Genomic DNA, 4,731 nt, shown 5'->3' with positions numbered 1-4,731 from the left:
AGTGTTAGACTCAATGGAGTGGGGTCTGAGGGACTAGCAGGTGGATGTTCGCTTTTGGCTTATTCCTTATACAGCTGACTCGGGCTTGTTTTCCCCAGTGTATTTATCCCTGTGTTTCCTGTCTCTCTGTGCCAGTTTTGTATGTTGTATGTGCCAGTTTCATCTTGTATGTTTCCAAGTCAACCAGCGGTTTTCCCGTTCTCCTGCTTTTTGCATTCTCCTTTTTCTAGTCCTCCCGGTTTTGACCCTTGCCTGTTTTCTGGACTCTGTACCCGCCTGCCTGACCATTCTGCCTGCCCTGATCTCGAGCCTGTCTGCCACTCTGTACCTCCTGGACTCTGTACCCGCCTGCCTGACCATTCTGCCTGCCCTGATCTCGAGCCTGTCTGCCACACTGTACCTCCTGGACTCTGATCTGGTTTTGACCTTTTGCCTGTCCATGACCATTCTCTTGCCTACCCCTTTTTGGATTATTAATAAATATCAAAGACTCCAACCATCTGCCTCCTGTGTCTGTATCTGGGTCTCGCCTTGTGCCTTGATACATTCATGTACATATTACGTCAATTAGCCCGACTAACCGGTGCCCCCGCACATTGGCTACCCGGACTATTTGCATTGTGTCCCGCAACCTCCCAACTGTCAACCCCCTCTTTTACGCTGCTGCTACTCTCTGTTTATCATCTATGCATAGTCACTTTAATTATACCTACATGTACATATTTCCTCAATTAGCCCGACTAACCGGTGCTCCCGCACATTGAGTCTGTACCGGTACCACCTGTATATAGNCTCCACATTGACTCTGTACCGATACCACCTGTATATAGTCTCCACATTGAGTCTGTACCGGTACCACCTGTATATAGCCTCCACATTGACTCTGTACCGGTACCACCTGTATATAGCCTCCACATTGAGTCTGTACCGGTACCACCTGTATATAGCCTCCACATTGACTCTGTACCGGTACCACCTGTATATAGCCTCCACATTGACTCTGTACCGGTACCACCTGTATATAGTCTCACTACTGTTATTTTTACTGTCATTTTACAGTTTAATTTTTTTTTGTATGTCTTTACTTATCTATTGTTCACCTAATACCTAGTTTGTACTTAAAAATTGCACTGTTGGTTAGGGCTTGTAAGTAAACATTTCACTGTAAGGTCTACACCTGTTGTATTCGGCGCACGTGACAAATAAACTTTGATTTGACTTTGAGTGCTTATGTCCATGGTCTATCATATTAGAGACTGCTTCCACAAACAAACAAACAAACAAACAAAGGCTTTACAAATGAACCAACTCAATCTCCCAGAGACATCCGACCCTGAGCGACATACAGGTACTTCAAAAGAGGAGGTCAAGATCAACGGAGCGCACTGGAGGAAATGAATCACAAGGGAACTGTGGTAGAAAGAGGGGGGAGAACAGGAGGAGGAGAGATGAAAAGGGGGGGGATTATAGAGGTGAACTGGGGCATGGATTTATGTGAAGGACCAGACAGATGGAAGAGGAGGAGAGGAAATCAGACAGTTTACCTTCAATGATGTGCTTCCTGTTGAGTCCTCTCTCGGTTTCGGCTCTGGAAAATAACATATAAGTGAATATACACATCATTGGAGGCTGCTGAGGGGAGGACGGACAATAATAATGTCCAGAACAGAGCATGGAGTGGCATCAAACACCTGTAAACCATGTGTTTGATGTATTTGAGACCATTCCACCTATTCTGCTCCAGCTATTACCACGAGCATGTCCTCCCCAATGAATGTGCCACCAGCCTCCTGTGATAAACACACAGAAAAGTATACACAGGAGAAACTGATTAGATCATTGAACTGGTCCCACCAGCCAACAAGATGCCTACAAATAGCTGAAAAGACAAGAGACACAAATACAGGAGAATAATCCTGCAGCAACAGGACATGTGGATTATAATTCATTGTTTTTTTTTGCGGTTGATCCATTAAGTATGACATTTGAAAGTGTAAATTACAAACTTTAGAAGCTTTTTTAAAACTCAAATGCACTACAAGTTCTCCTGCAACAGGGTGATCAAATTAAGATCCTACTGTAAATCTGTACAATTTGCTCTGGGAAGCATCAGCAACTACAAAACACATGTTTGCTTCTGTCTATCAGTGTTGCGATCCCTGTAATCTATTGTGGATGTCTGATTCAATGACACACTGTCAGCGCCGGTATCACATCATCTACCATCCCTTTCCCCATAACCATCTTCCCCCTGTCCATCATCTACCCATCCCTTTCCCCATAACCATCTTCCCCCTGTCCATCATCTACCCATCCCTTCTCCCATAACATCTTTCCCCTGTCCATCATCTACCCATCCCTTCTCCCAAACCATCTTCCCCCTGTCCATCATCTACCCATCCCTTCTCCCATAACCAATCTTCCCCTGTCCATCATCTACCCATCCCTTTCCCCATAACCATCTTCCCCCTGTCATCATCTACCATGCCTTTCCCCATAACCATTCTTCCCCTGTCCATCATCTACCATCCCTTCCCCCATAACCATCTATCTTTGCCCGCTGTCCCGTTTCTCTCTTTCTTCTCCTCTCTCGTTCCCCATTGCACTCGCTCTCCCCTGTCCTCTGCCTCCTCCTCTCTCTTGTAACACGCCTTTGCCTTCCTTGTTTTCTTATCTTTTTCCTTCCTGCTCTTTCTTTCCTTTCCTTCCCTACTCACTGTCATGTTTTGTGCATGATTATCATGTCTTGTCCCTGTGCTTCCCTCTGCTGGTCTTATTAGGTTCTTTCTCTTTCTCTCTCTCTCTCCTCCTCCCTCTCTCCCTCTCCCCGCTCTCTCTTCTCTCTATCGTTCCTCCTGCTCCCAGCTGTTTCTCATTCTGCCTAACGACCTCATTTACTCTTTCACACCTCCCCTATTTTGCCCTCTGATTAGAGTCCCTATTTCTCCTCTGTTTTCCGCTTCTTCCTTGTCGATTCTTGTTTGATGTTTGCTGTTCCTGTGTCCTTGTTCCGCCCTGTCGTGTTTCTTGCCTCTTTCAGATGCTGCGTGTAGCAGGTGTCTATGTCAGCTACGGCCAGTGCCTTCCCGAAGCGACCTTCAGTCTGTGGTCGCGTCTCCAGTCGTTCCTCTCTATTGACGAGAGGATTTCAGTTTCCTTTTTTGGATTTACCATTGATATATCCAGGAGAATCATTATTTGTTTAATACTGGAAATAAAGACTCTGTTACTATTACGTCGCTTTTGGGTCCTCATTCACCAGCATAACAGAAGAATCCGACACAAGAAGGATCCCAGCGACTACGGATTTCTCGCACACATTCTGCCGTACGAGTATCCAGGGAGCAATGCTCGGCAGAACACGAGCAGGAATTGTCTGCTGCTCGCCATGCCGTGAGACCCTTCCGCCTTCAGGTCTCCGATCTCTCAGGCCAGTTTCAGAGTCTTCGTTCTCGGCCACCAGCTATTCCTGGTTCTTTCCAGTCTCCGGAACCTAGGGTTAAATAAAACCCAACCATGTACTCGGGCCAAAAGCCCACTGAGTGTCGCTCCTTTTCTCCAACCCACATGTGATACATTGTGTTCTCTCTCCAGCCCAACACATACTCAAGAGAGAGAGCTCGGATCGCTTACGTCATACACTCCTACTGGTCCGGCTCGGGAGTGAGGGGCACAGCTATCTGGAGGCAAGAGTTGAGTGTTTCTAAACGTTTAATCAGAATTTTAAAGAGAGAGATGTATACGGGTTTTTTGATCGTCAGTTTTTGGGAAGGAGCGGTTCCAGGGTTCTGGCTTCCCTATGTCAGGTGATCGATCCATAACGGATTACTCTATAGAGTTTCGGCACTCTTGCTTGCATCCAGTGACTGGAACGAGCCGGCGTTGCTCGCTCGATTTTCCTGAGGGGACTCCACGCTGAGGGTTAGGATGAGATTCTCTCCCGGGAGGTTCCTTCCAGCTTGGACTCTTTGATTGCTCTCGCCATCCGCATAGAACGACGGGTAGAATCTTCGTCACCGAGCTCGTGGAAAGAGCTCGCCTGTAACGGTGTTTTCCCCTCTCCGCATTCTCAACCATTCCTCCACCGGCTCAGAGGACTGAGCCCATGCAGCTGGGAGGTATTCGTGCATCTCGACTAAAGGAAGGGACGGAGAATCACCAACCGGCCTTTGCCTCTATTGCGTTCTGCTGGACATTTGTCATGTCATGTCAAAACAGTAAAAGCCAGAGCTCATCAGTAAGCGGAGGGCTACTGGTGAGCGCTACTACTCAGGTGCTCTCCATTCAAGATCCTGTACTACCTTTGTCGCGTCCATCTACGCTGTGACCGGTTCGGCTGCTTCCTGCAGTGCTTGATAGACTCAGGGGCTGAGGGTTGTTTTATGGACGAAGCATGGGCGCGGAAACATGACATTCCTCTTCAGACAGTTAGGGAGCCCACGCCCATGTTCGCCTTAAGATGGTAGTCTTCTCCCCAGTATCAGATGTGAGACACTACCTTTAACCCGTTCCACTGTATCGTGTGTAACCACAGTGAGACCATTTCCTTTTTGATTTTTCGTTCACTTTTACACCCGTTGTTTTGGGTCATCCTGGCTAGTATGTCATAATCCTTCTAATTAATGTCTAGTAATTCTATTCTATCCTGGAACGTTTCTTTCATGTGAAGTGTTTTAATGTCTGCTATCCCTCCTGTTGTCTTTCTGTCCCTCTACATCTCCTCTGGTGGTG

The 4,731-nt window shown here is 47.0% G+C and overlaps 1 long non-coding RNA gene across 1 annotated transcript in view; it reads right to left on the bottom strand.

Moving 5' to 3' along the window:
- Nucleotides 1-1,542: 1,542 nt before the first annotated feature.
- Nucleotides 1,543-4,731, bottom strand: part of LOC112078241 (uncharacterized) — a 12,902-nt gene continuing 9,713 nt past the window's right edge. The window contains exon 3 of the long non-coding RNA XR_002895632.1: nt 1,543-1,588. This is a non-coding gene — a long non-coding RNA (uncharacterized lncRNA). The remainder of the gene's footprint in view (nt 1,589-4,731) is intronic.

The sequence above is a fragment of the Salvelinus sp. IW2-2015 genome, unplaced genomic scaffold (genome assembly GCF_002910315.2).
Source record: "Salvelinus sp. IW2-2015 unplaced genomic scaffold, ASM291031v2 Un_scaffold5437, whole genome shotgun sequence".
NCBI lineage: Eukaryota > Metazoa > Chordata > Actinopteri > Salmoniformes > Salmonidae > Salvelinus > Salvelinus sp. IW2-2015.
The sequence above is the reverse complement of the archived record's forward strand: the minus strand, read 5'-3'. Positions and strand labels throughout refer to the sequence as shown.